At 51.3% G+C, this 13,596-nt stretch overlaps 1 protein-coding gene across 1 annotated transcript in view; it reads right to left on the bottom strand.

Annotated features, from left to right (window-relative positions):
- The window catches only part of NOS1 (nitric oxide synthase 1), an 85,071-nt gene extending 73,014 nt beyond the window's left edge, over window positions 1-12,057 (bottom strand). The window contains exon 1 of the mRNA XM_034791387.1: window positions 11,786-12,057. The gene's annotated coding sequence lies outside the window, so the exon portion shown is untranslated. The remainder of the gene's footprint in view (window positions 1-11,785) is intronic.
- Between the last annotated feature and the right edge of the window lie 1,539 nt (window positions 12,058-13,596).

Here is a 13,596-nt window from a genome sequence, read left to right as displayed (position 1 = left end):
GGTTTGCAAAGTGCTTGGAAGTTAAAACAGTGCCATCTGAGTGCAAAGAGTTGTTTATAAACTTTTAAATGGAGGCATACAGGACTGGGACAGGAAGGGGGTTCCAGGCAGAGGGGACAGCAGGGAAAAGGAGACATCAGTATTCTATCTGAAGTGTATTCTCACTAAACCGAGCTTCCGTATTGCGTTTGTTGGCTCCCTGCACAAGCAGGTCCTATGATCTTTCACAACTTCTGCAGATCTCCTTTTATGAATGGCGAGGACAAATTTTGGACCAAAGCTGAAGTGTTCCACTAATGGAAAGCAAGGGAGAGATGCAGTACAGTCCTAATGGGATGGCAAAATGGTGCCCACATTAGTTATCTTTGGGAGAATTATTAGTACAAGCGAAAATACATCATCTGTGATCAATGAATCTAAAAGCATCGATTCAGAGAACCAGTTAACATAGCATTACATTTATTAAGGATCAAATCCTGCTTACTCCCATTAATGTTACTCACATGAATACGGTGAGCCGGATTTGCCTTTGAATGCAGTAAACATATGCCACATTGATGGATGATCCTCTTCTCATTTCCATATGAAAGAGGACCAGTTTAACTAGTACACTAGCCTAGGATTTGGGAGACCCAGGCTTTATTCCGTGCTTTGCCACAGGCTGCCTATGTGATCTTGCGTAAATCAATCACTTAGTCTCACTGGGCCTCAGTTCCACATCTGTAAAATGGGGAGAATAGCACTGCCCTGCCTCCCCGGGGTGGTGTGATGATAAAAACATTGGACAGAGTGAACTGCTCCAACATTAAGTAATGGCAGCCACAGAAATACCTAAGAGTACATCCATTGAATGGCAACACGCACTCACTCACACACACACGCTGCAACCCCCTCAGAAAGAATTGCTGCTATTGATAGCAATGGCTGTGCTGTAGGATGCAGACTTGGCAACAGACACACATTACTGTGGTCTAGTGAGACCCAAAATCAATACGCTGACACTCCAGGGGTTCCAGGTTAGGCAGCCAACGGTACGAACAAGAAGGGATAGGGAACCGGCACTCTTGCATTCTCTTACCGGCTGCCCTTCATGACCATGGACAAAATCAGTTCACCTCTCTGCTTCGGTTTCCTTCCCCGTGTGTAAAATGGGGGTAACAGTATCAACCCGCTTCACAAAGGTGTTGCAAGGTTTCATGGTTTGTGACGTGCTTTCAGAACCTTTGCTGAAAGGGATTAACCCTGGGCTGGATTCTGATCCACTCACTCCCACCGAGCTGTACATTACCCCCTGCGCAGTCCCTTTGATTTCAATGGGATTATTCGGAGACCAAACACGCAGTCAGCATGGTTGACGGTGGCAGAATCGGGCCCTGGGTAAGAGCTAATGGTTGGTGAGGCATAAAAATCAAAACAGCTTGGCCGTCCTTGGTTTAAGAAAGCCCAAATCCCACAAAAACTGATAAGAAAAGCTTTTAGAGACGCCAGATACAATTCCAAGTAATAAAATCCAGCACATATGTTAATTGGCTGATTTTATTTAAAAGCAAGACAGGAGGCAAATAAATCTTATGTGGTAATATACAATCCCCTAACTACGCCAGCCATCAGTTCCAGGCTACCAGAAGTATACACACATTACACACCTGCCCTCAGGAATGACACTTACTTTACCCAGGCCTTCAGAAAATCAAGCGAGTCCTCTCCCTCATACATCTTGGCTATATTAATGGCTTACATTTTTATGTGCCAGCTTTAAATGCACACTATTGTCTTGTTTAAATCAGTTTTCATGGGATTTATATGGTCAGACAAAGAGCCCCGGAGCGGATAGATTTATGCCGGTTTAATTTTTACAACCCATGGAGCGTCAGTGAATCTGATGAAGAGCAATGGGATGCAACATATGCACAGCGACTGTAAACCTGTGTTTGTGGACCTGGAAATGGAGCACGCAGATGATTCACTGACAGTCATCTGTACTCTTGCCAACTGCTTTGCAGGGAACGCCATTCCGTTTCAAACAATTGCAGTGATATAGCTACACGGTACCCAGGCCTTTTTGCTCGCCTGATTTTATTTCTGTGACCATCCCAAATATCCATCTACTCCAGCCTTGCAAAAATCCACTTTGAACAGGGTAATATTTCTTTGACGGGCCAGTAAAACATTATGCATGTCGTTATGGTCAATGGAGTAAAGGGGAGGAAAGTAAATCGTGTGTCTGGGCTGGTAGATTTTCCTGACTATTTTGTAAGGCTGACTTGCACCTACAGGTAAATGAAATTATTTTATTTGCCGTTGCCAGCGCTCTGTGCTTACTGATACCCGGCTATTACTTTTCTGCCAGTGACCATCCCCGTATTTGGTGGGACCACTCTAATTTACCTAGCCAGTCCATGCAGGCTGTAGCAGTTCATTTTAACTCTTTCCTTGCTGCACCTCCACCACACCCAATATGCTACTGTCACCATTTAACATCCCACTGAAATCACTGGATCCTTCAGTTCTTAGCTCCCACCGATTTCAGTGGAAGTTGTGCCTAAGGAAGGATGCTAGGATGTAATCCTAGGGGACAACTCTTGCCCATTCCTCTATAGGTTTGGGGGGCTCGCTGGTAAGGTAACTGGTGTGGTTCTGCTGCATAGAGTAGAGGAGAAAGAGACTGCAGCGTGTACCCTATGCTCAGATCGGCGGCAGCTGTCTGGGCAGCCACATGCAGGGGGAGGCATGGAGTGTCTACCACTACGTACAACATTTGGTCCTTCGCCCCCATGGAGGGAGAGGTGGGGAGATCTAGGGCCATGGAGCCCCTGGCAATCGCTGGGTGCAGTAAGCGGTGTTGCCATTCCCCAGCCTGCTTGTGGGATGAGAAGGATTCTTCTCCTGTTCGTCCCAATGGAGAAATCAAGTGCCCAGTCCAGATGCTTTAGAGTGACCAGATGTCCTGATTTTATAGGGACAGTCCTGATTTTTGGGTCTTTTTCTTATATAGGCTCCTATTCCCCCCCACCCCATCCTGATTTTTCACATTTGCTGTCTGGTCACCCTAAGATGCTTAGCCTGACGTATTTAGCAGTACAGCCAGTGCGTATTCATTATGGATGTATACAGAATGGCCACCAGCAGGAAAGGAGTTAATAAAACTGTTGCCTACTTTCTGATATAAATAAATCTGTGTTCGTTTCCTAAGAGAACACGTTAGTCTCTAATCAGTGCCTTGTTTTCATGAAATTAAGGCAGTACATGTTTCCCCATCCCAATATAGTTGAACTGAATCCAAGTGATACAGTATTTCTTCAGTGTGAACAAATGTACATTTGTTCAATTACTAGGACATGGTTTCATATTTATCTGAATCATCCTCGCTCAGTGCATTCCATGACAAAGTAATGCCAAGTCCAGGAAACCAACAAGTCTTGTAATATCAGCCAATTGTATTTCATCTGTCCAGCATTCCTGCACATTCCCAGTACAATCAGTGGTAGTGCCCATCACATTAGGCTCTGACCTTCAACGGAAGCAAGATTGGATCCTATATATAAAGGGCCATTGGAGTTTGTTTGAAATATAGTGAAATAACCTGCAGCTGTCTAAGCAGATTGAGAGAAATAAATTTTAATGTTGCCAAGACAACTATGTTGATGATGGAAACAGCTTTTTTAGAGTTCCAGGGCTAAACATATTTCAATAACATGATTGCCGCTTCCATTTCAGAAGTGGGTTGGGGGGGGGTTGCATCTGAAATGTGATATTGAAGATCGCCACTTCCATTTTACTGTTTCCTACAGTGTTTGTTTGTTTTCTGTTTTGCATCTGAAATGTGATATTGAAATTATTTGGCTAAAATAGTCAATTCCACCCCATCCACAAGCAAAATTAAAGCTCTTATTAGGTATGGGCCCATCTGTAGAACATAAATTTTATTGATATCAATTTCCCGAGGGGAATGGAATTTTATCGGAGGTTCCTATTTGACAAATGGATCTAAGCGGATATGACAACAGTTTGTCCACGACTCTTACCAAAAGTACAAGAGATGGATGGGAAATAAATGAGAAAATGTAACTTGATATATGGCTTTGAAATCCAGTCAAGACACAATAAAAAAAACTTGTTTCCATTTTAATAGATGTTTAAGTTGCAGCAGGTTGGCTCAAACTTTAATCGCTCTAATGCAGCCAGCCAGGCAGAAGCAATAAAGTCAATGGCAGGAATTGCAACTTAAGATGTTCCAGGGATAAAGCTTCCGACTAATTTCACAGAAGCCCGGACTCTCTTACATTCTTTCTACTGCTGATTCTCAGAAATCTTCCTAGCTCCCTGTTAAATGTTCCTAATATAACAAGCCTGAGAGAGAAGCAGCCTAATTAAGACAGAAAACGATAATAAACTTCATTGTTCCAGACTTTTAGAAAGAATGACTCACATCACTATTTAAAATCCTCATGAAAACGTCAAGCTTCTCCTGGCAGGAGTTATGGTGTCTTGGTTTGAAGCGCAGTCGTTTCTCAAGACAGAGTGGCATTCAAGATTTGCTGCCAGTTCCTTATGGAAGCATTCCATTTGGAGAGAATTCCTCCAAATGCTCATGTTCGCCTGTTCCCACCCAACATCACTACTTCGATATCTAGGGACATGGGCATAAAAGCAGGGGGCCAGCTTCACCATTGCCTTTCACCTTGAGTCATCACTTACACCAGTGGAGAGTGGGTGTGCGGTGCTGCCATTTGGATCCAGTCGCCTTATGCTCCTACTTTTCACTCGTGCAAATGATGGTGCAAGGTGCAGAGCAGAGATGATTTAGGCCCAGAATCTCAGTTTCTTTTATCTTAGGGGTTTATATGCCATCCATCCCTGTAGTACCTGAATGTCTTCCATGCAAAATCAATAGCGAAATCCCCAGTGAATTATATGGAGTGTCTGGCAATTCCCTTTACAGGCTCAAAGTTCTGCTGGGGGGAAGGGTTTTTGTTTGTTGGGGTTTGGGGGTGGGGTGTTTGGGGGGCAGTTTGGGGTTTCGTTCCCTTTTCTTGGTTAGCGGAAGTTTAAAAGTAAAAGAGGTTGTCAGTAGTTTGGAGATGGATCTTGATGAGTTTATGAACAAGACCATATGACAGTGTTGCCTGCAAAACCTGGAGAATAGATTCTATTACCCAGGAGGTCCCTCTAGGACAGGGGTTCTCAAACTGGGGGCCAGGATCCCTCAGGGGGTTGTGAGGTTATTACATGGGGGGTTGCAAGTTGTCAACCTCCACCCCAAACCCCGCTTTGCCTCCAGCATTTATAATGGTGTTAAATATATGAAAAAGTGTTTTTAATTTATAAAGGGGGTCACACTCAAAGGTTTCCTGTGTGAAAGGGGTCACCAGTAAAAAAGTTTGAGAGCCACTGCTCTAGGACTATGAGGTCTGGACTCTATGACCTAGGAGGTCCCGTCCAGACTTCTGTTCCTGAGTGTCAGTCTTCTGGTGGAAAGGCGTTTTGGACAACCAACTCCTCACTCATGCTGAGTAGTGCCTGACCTAGTGAGGCGCCCCAATGGTTTCAACCAGCCTAGTCTGCAATGGCCTGATCCCACACCCACTGTGGTGCTGGATGCAGAGCGCAGAATCAAGCCCCAAGAAAGTTACAACTCAACCTGAGTGAGAGAGGCAGGATCGGGCCCTCAGAGCGTATCTGTTCTGGATACTCACTCCCTGGCCGGATGGCATAATCCTGCACTTGTGTCATCTCTTCTGGTTGATGTGGAAATAAGTCGGATACTGCAAACCGAAGGGAGGGGCCAAATAAAGAGCAGAAGCAGATGAACTCTTCAATCGGGGCCAATTTGTGCCCCGTGGATCTACTCAGGGAGATGTTTTTACACCACCCTTGAGAGAGGCAGAGGCGCTGAAGAGCCCAGAATTCCAATCTTACCTTTTCTCCATAAACCTGGCCAGGGTTAGGGTTAACCTAATCCTAACCCTAACCCCTAACCCACATTTTCAAGTGTCCACTAATTTTTGGATGCCTCAGTTTTGGGGGGATTCAATTTTAAAAGTCTCGGAGCATTCATAGACTCCCATCACAAAATAATAAGAGTTGCAGGGTCTTAACACCTCTGAAAACATGGGCCTAGTTGTCTATGCAATGGGGATAATACATGGAGTTGTGAAGCCCAATTAATTGTTTGTAGAGTGCTTTGAGATCCTCAGATAAAAGGGGATATAGAAAGGCAAAGTATTAGCCTAAATATATATAGATTTCTTATATATGCAATACTCAGATACCCAAGTACACCTCTACCCCAATATAACGCTGTCCTCTGGAGCCAAAAAAATCTTACCGCGTTATAGGTGAAACCACGTTATATCAAACTTGCTTTGATCCACCGGAGTGCGCAACCCCGGCCCCACGGAGCGCTGCTTTACCGCGTTATATCCGAATTTGTGTTATATCAGGTCGCGTTATATCGGGGTAGAGGTGTACTGCATCTATAAACTGTTTGTATCTCTCATAACAGGTGCATCCAAATCAACATCCATGCTACATCCAGTCCCACACAAATGCCGAACATGAATACATTGTCATAGTGGTCCTTAGCACCGCTTGCTTTACAGCTACCGTGTATGGTGCCGTTCAACCGGATGAGATTAACATAAGAGTACATTGGTTCAGGTACTGTACACATTGTGCTGTGAAATTCATTTGAAACAGGCTGATGCGAGCAAACACACACTCCCTCAGTTTCAGCAAAGGCACTGGCTTAGGGATCTCTCTATTTTTAGGCCAGAACATGTTTATTTATGGACATACATGAGTGACCAGATAATCCACATCAATTTGTTTTGATGCCACAGTTATTGTATCCAGGCATGAGTAGAATACCACAGTCACGGTTTCTGTACAGATCCGGCTCCCAGCATGGACTTATTGTGGAGGTATTGAACAATATTCTCCTTACTCAGGAAAGGTAAATGTTAATGTATGCAAGCCAAGCGCACATGACTTATCCGTTACTATACATAGTTTTCAGTCACTGATTTAAACATTTAGGCAGATTTCCTGAGCCTTTATACAGATCCACTACTGACCTGAAATGCAAATACAGATGCCTTAGCAAAAAAAAAAAAAAAAAAAAAAAAAAAAAAAACCACAACAGCTTATAGGATCAGATCCTCAAATAGGTTACCACTAGGATGTTATAGCTAAACACAGGTTGTAAATTCTTTGGGGACAGGGACCCTGCCTGGGTGTGTGCCTGTGTGTGGGGGGGATTTCTAAGGCACAAATGGCATTCAGGCCTCCACTGTCATTGAAAGGCAGATGGATTTTGGCAGTTCATTGCCTTTGTGCCTTTCCAAGTCCCCCTTTTATCTCCCACACATCCGTACAGCTCCATTCACAGCCAGTAGCTGATTCTGCTCCCCTGAAACCAATGAGCGTCTCTCTTTCCATTAACTTCAATGGGAGGGGGATCAGACCTTCAGGGATTTGGTACATAATTACCCAGTGGCCTGACAGGATTTGAACTGGAAAGCACAGGAAGGCAATGAATGCACCGAGCTATATATTCAAGAGCATCCAGTTAAGCAAAGATCTTCCGATGGTGTAAATCCGTGTAGCTCCATTGACTTGAACGGAGCGACGGTGACTTACACCCACACGGGTCTGACCCCGGGGCTATTCCAGTCGTTACGGCGCATCTGCCCGTGTTATTTGTTAACCAACTCTGTACATAGCATCCCCCGCGCGTTGGCTCCAGGCCGCTGATGTTTAGCCGCTCCACACAGCCCTGCTCTGAGTCACACGAGATGCACGGCAAGTGGGGCACGTCCCGTTTGAGTCTTGCGGGAACAAATTATACATTTTTTCAAAGATAAAAATTGCTTTCCAATTTCCTGGAGCCGAATAAGTAAAGAAATGAAACCCCCGTTTCCTTGACGAGGCACATTCTCTGCCCCTCCTTTTCTAGCCTTTAACTTGAAGCAGAATGGAGCGGGCATCAGGTCGGACGAGAAATTACCGAGGATTTTGCTCCGTCTCCTCTCTAGGTGTGGACACCCCAGGTTATGGGGGGGGGGTTTCAAAATCTGAATCGAGATGGGGATCTGAAGTTTGCCTCCCCTAACGGACAGCACCCAAACCCCGGGTTTTTGGTCGAGTTCTGGGCCGTTCGAATGGGACTCCGAATTGCGCTCTAGGCTGGAGGACGGGTCCCGGGCGGGGGTGGGCCAGCCTGGGCATGGGAGGGAAAAGGGACCTGGCATTGTACAGGACCGGGCAAAGAGCCTGGGAAATCCCCTCCCGCTTTGGCCCAAAGGGCAGCGGCAGACACCAGGCGGCGAAGCGGGACCGGACTGAAGTCGGATTCAGAGAACGGGAGACCCGCAGCCTCCTAAACGCGTTGACTCCGCTTTACGGGAGCGCACCTGAGGTTGAACTCCCAGGTTAGCTCTTAGAGCAAGCAGCCAGGAGCGGTGGCAACAGGGGAGACCGGCGGTACATGCCTGGTTCTGATCGAGGCCTAGACCCTTTTTGCAGAGGAGCTGAGAAAACGGTTTACAGCTTGTAACCGCCTTGGCGTTTCCGAGCGAGCGCCGGAGCGCTGGAAGGAAACCCTGCCGGTGCACATGGCTCGAGCAGAGATTCCCTGGAGTGTGGCGCTCGCCGGCAAAGCCGGGGTGTATTTCGGTGGGCGCCCGCCCGCTCGGAGCCGCTGTCATCACCCATGCTTGGCTCTGAACTCACCCGCCGCCTGGGCCGGGAATCCGGCGAGCAGGTGCCTCTGGCAGGCAGAGGGGATTGTGCCCGGAAAGGCCTTAGCCCGGCGTCAGCACCATGGACAGATCCCGGGGCTGCCCACTCCGAGCCGGTGCCTGCTCCAGGCTGGGCTCCAAACCTGCTACCCCGGGAGCAGCGGGACTCGCTTGCTGCAGGGGATCGGAGCCGGCTGAGCACAGGCCGGTCTCCACGGGGCACGCAGCGGGTTTGAAGGACACCCCCTTGGCCCTGGCGTGCTTTGCAAGCCAGAGCTGTGATCCGCGCCGTCCCCTTTCCCCCGGCCCTTAACACCCTGCCGCGGAGAGAAGGACTCTCTCCTTTTGCAACGGGGTCAGGAAAAGTTCCCGCCGCCGGGCAGCTCGCCCAGGGCAGCCCCCGGGCTGGCCAGCCAAGGGCCGCGGGAGGGAGCTCAGGCGCGGAGAGAAGAGGCTCGCAGGGCGGGTTTGCTAGCGGGGTGAGCAACGGGGACCCCACCAGTGGCAGAAGCGGCGCAGCCCGTCGCCCGCACACACGGCCCGGGGAGGGCTCTTTAGCGACTTAACACATCAGCGAGAGGGCGCGGGAAGGGGATGGCGGAGCGGGGTGGGAAGTCGCGTTAGTTATTCAGCGGTAACCCCGGCGCTGCAGGTCCACGCACAGCCCAGCACGAGAAAGCGGCTTTCTTTGATCACCCCCGGCTCGTTCGCTCTGCAGAGCGATTCTCCTTTCCTCGTTGGAGCGGTTCGGAGCGGGGAATACTATGCAACGCAGCGGGGGGGGCCAGGGCTGGTTGCAGTGGCCGAGCTGGGTGCATTTCCGGGGCCTGAAAAGCTTTAAAAAAAAAACACCCTCAAAACTTCTGAAGACTCGTTTAGGTAAAACGTGAGCAGGAGGCACGGGCGGGCAGCGGCTGCCCCGGAGCTCTCGGGCAGATGCGAATCTGGGGCGGATGCTCGCCGGGGCAGCTCGGGTGGGTTCGGATCACTCCGGGCGTTGTCCAATGACTCCCGTGGTTGCCAGATGCTCTTTCTAGCTGACACGGTCTCCCCCGGCCTTAGGGCGTTTCGGAGAGAGGGTGGCAGGGAGGGGACCCGGCTCTATGGAGGCATTCGCCCCCAGGGATCCGCGCACCTCTGCAGAGCGAGCCGGGGAAGGCCGGACAAGCTGGAAAGGCCGCAGGCGGCGGTTTCTTCTTTTTCAGCCGGGGACGGTCCCGCCCGGAGCCTGGTTTTTGCTGCTGGTTCTCAGGGCCCTGCTACACCTGATCAGAGTTACAGCAACAGCTTGGCCATCCGCTGGGTGTTAATTCGCGGAGAGCAAAACTCGCAGCCCCCGGCCCTGTCTCCGGCTGGGCTGCCGCTGGCTTCTCCCCCCCCGCCCCGGGGGTGGCAGGGATCTGCCCCCGGCCGGGCAGGGGGCTGGAGCAGCTAAGGATAATGCACATATTAATACCCCCGGCTTCAGCTAGCCCGGCTAATCTTCAAACAACGTCAAACTAGAACAGGAGCGGCCCAAGGTCCCGCGCGAAGTGAAGCAGGTGCCAGCCGCCGTTTCAGGGCTAGCCCCGCTCTCTGCCCCCCAGCGCCCCTGTCCCAGCCCAGGGCTCGGAGCCAGGGTTCCGGGGAGCTCTGTACGCGGCCGCTCTCCGCCGAGCAGCCCCGGCCCTCTTGCCCCGGGGCAGAGTTTCCCTAGCCCCGCGGGCACACTCCCCACGCTCGGTGCGGGGAAGAGAGCGCGTCCTGGCGAGACTCGGGAGAAAAAGCAGGAGCCTCTGAAGCCAAACAGCCGCGGGGTCGCTGTGGCTGGCACGGATCTAACCTGGCACGGGCCAGACCTGCCTGCCAGGGGGTTACCCGCCACAGCCAGGCCGCTTTACAGTCACACCGGCCGGGGGAGATTTGCGGCCCTGAGAGCTGCGGGGGTTCCCTGCAGCGCATTTGCTTATCCATGCGCTCTAGAACTGCCAGGAAAAGACACCTGCGCCGGGAGAGGCCAGAGACCTGGAGAGACCAGGCCGGGGGTGCCTGCTCCCGGCTTTCCCTTGGCGAATCCCCCCCGACCAAAGCGGAGGGGCTTTCCAGCAGCGCCTGGGAAAGAGCTGGGAGCAAAGACAAAGTTTCAGAGGGGAGCCAAGCTCTGAAATCCAGCCCGCTGGTTTTCCAGATCGCGCCCTCTTCCTCTGCGCCGCCAACCCTTCGCCTAACCCCTTCTCCCACTTCCCACAAGTGCCCCCGGTGCACAGCTTGGGAAACGTGAATCCGTCACCCGCTTTCCTCGCTCCGAAATGCCCTCGCCTTCCAGCGTGTGAACGGGAAGAGAAGCTAGGAAATTCGGGGGCGACTGGCAAACACGAGAACCGGCGGGCTTGTAACAAAGCTTCCCCGCATTTATTCGACTGGGGATAAAAATCCCCCTTCCCTACAACTTGTTCGCTCCTGCCGCTTCGGTTTGCGCCAAGTACCCAACGCTGAACCCGCATCGGCGCCATGCGGACAGCGAAGTTCTATGTGAAAATATCACAATCTCGCCTATTCCGCGCACATTTGACAGAGGTGTGTACGCGCCCCGGATACGCATGTTATAGATCTTCTTAAAGTGCCGAACAGGACGATCTCTACCTGCCCCCGGGCGAGCACACCTTCCCCTCCACTATTGTTGTTGACCAGTTGTCAGTGCAGCTGTGTGTATTAGAGGCACACAGACAGACACACAAGGACACGCGCGCGCTTCCGAACAAACTGAAAAGTAGCTGCAAAGTTTGCTAGAGAAACGCCGGCCAAACCCAACGGCTCTGCCTGTGCCTCGTCGGACGGCCTGGCTTCCTCCCGCCGCAGATCGGCCACAAGCAGGGTTGCTGCTTGGCCTTAGAAGGGGGAAACGTGCCCAGAGGCGGAGGTCCCCCCCAGCGCACCCAGAGGTCACGCCGGGTGCCTTGCAGCCTCCCCGGCTCCGGGTCCTGGTTTAAGCACAAAAGCCGTCGCCAGCCCGCTGCTCTGGCCGCCTTCTAGGCGAGCGCAGACGCTCAGCTCCATGGACTTACCTTTCCGCGAGAGGAGCCCCCGTCCCCCAGCAACTGAGCCGCCTGCTCCGCTCTCCCGCGCCGAGTGAGGAATAAGTAGTCGGTCCCAGCCCCCCCGTCTCCTCTCTCCCCTCCCCTGCAAGCACCGGGCGGCTCTTCGCGGGGAGATGAAAAGCAGCGGCAAGAGGTAGGGACTGAGCCCCGGCGCGGAGCTCAACGCGGAATTTATTCCTGAACGTGCCTCCTTGCTCCTAGCATGGCGGAAAGGACTGCGCTCGGACGTCCAAGCAGGGGTTTTGAGGGGTGGGGAGTGAGAGGCTGCAGCCCTCCTTGGAGAGGCCAGGCTGTGTGTGCGCAGCCCCCTCCATCTCTTATAGAGCCGCCTGGGCGGCTCGGGGGGGGGGGTCCACTGGAGCAGGGGGGCAAATACTAACCACCCCAGTGGAGAGCTAAGCCCTCCCCCCGCTTGTTGACAGGCACTTTGCAGCCTGCTTCATCCGGCAGGCACCTCTCCCAGAGCCAAGGGGGCTCCAGCCAAGGACCTGCCAGCCCGCACTTGCTCGGGAAAAGGAGGCGGGGGTGTACACAGATGCCCCCCCTCGCCCAGTATAGCTCCTATACAGTCACCTATGGAACTTTGCAGCTGGGTTGGTGCCAGACCCACAGCTCCAGCCCCAGCGCTGCCTGGAGCATCGTCTGTCTTTCCGCACACGCCATCTCCCCCCAGTAAGCCCCCCAGGATCTAGATTTGTAGAGGATGGACCCCAGAGCTGGAACCAGGCTTCTCTCATTCGCACCGGTATTGAAACAAATATTTGCCTGGCCCTGCGTCTGCAGCCTGCAGGGTCTCTTCCCACATCCCCCTGCAGCCACCTCTTTCCAAAGGGAAGGGTTGGGCGAGGGGATGGTTCAGGTGGGCTACAAGACACACAATGGTTTGGGAGTTTTATGCCTCCTTCTGCCACTGCCCCCACGCGGACCATGGTGAGGAAAGGAGCCCCGTCTGAAAAGCAAGGCCAAAAGTCTCGGCCACTAAAATGCCTGCGCTCAGGGTGGAGGAAGGCTTGGATTGTAGGGAGCGGGATAGTAGAGCATTTTGTTTTCTCAATGGAATATATTTCTGTACGTAAGAACCAAGACACAGAGCTCTAGCAAGGAGAGAGCTGGGACTGTCTGCCTATCTTTAGCTCTCCTCCCTTGGTGGAGCATTAACTGCTCCTGATAAAGCACCGTGTAGACACAGATTTGACATGATCCTGTCTTTGCAACGGCTCCCATTTCTATGGCAACACCACCACACAAAAATAGATCAAAAATCTGTTCTTCAAGGGTTCACCGTTCACCTGCTTAAAACAAGAAACCTGGATCTAAGGGCCTGCTCTCTTGATTTGCATGTGCCAACCCTTCCCATGGGAAACCTGGACCCTGGGTTTCCTGTGTGTAAAAAGGGCAGCCAAGCTGGGCAGGGAAGGACTGGGTAGACGGAGGGCCCAGTGGCGGATTGTCTAGTTGCCTTAAGTAGCAGCATCCCAGGTAATTCAATTAGAAAACTTTCCACCGTTGATTTAAAAAAAGCAACCACCGCACCCGAGTGAGCCTGGGAGATGTCAGAGCATTTAGCCGATGAAGAAAGGGGGAGAAAAAAAATAATAGGCTAATTAAGCACACCCAGCCTGGGAAAGTGGAAAAGTCGAGCTAGCTGTGTCAGGCAGTTCAAAAGAAAAAGCCCAGTTCCACCTCTCTTGTTTTCTGGCATGCCTGTTCCATCAAGATGTAATACATCATCCCAGGCTAATGAAAACATAATTATCTCCAGTTGGATGCAGGAAGGA

This window comes from Trachemys scripta, chromosome 15 (genome assembly GCF_013100865.1).
Source record: "Trachemys scripta elegans isolate TJP31775 chromosome 15, CAS_Tse_1.0, whole genome shotgun sequence".
Classification (NCBI taxonomy): Eukaryota; Metazoa; Chordata; order Testudines; family Emydidae; genus Trachemys; species Trachemys scripta.
Note: the sequence above shows the minus strand (reverse complement) of the source record. Positions and strands in the feature narration are given on the sequence as shown.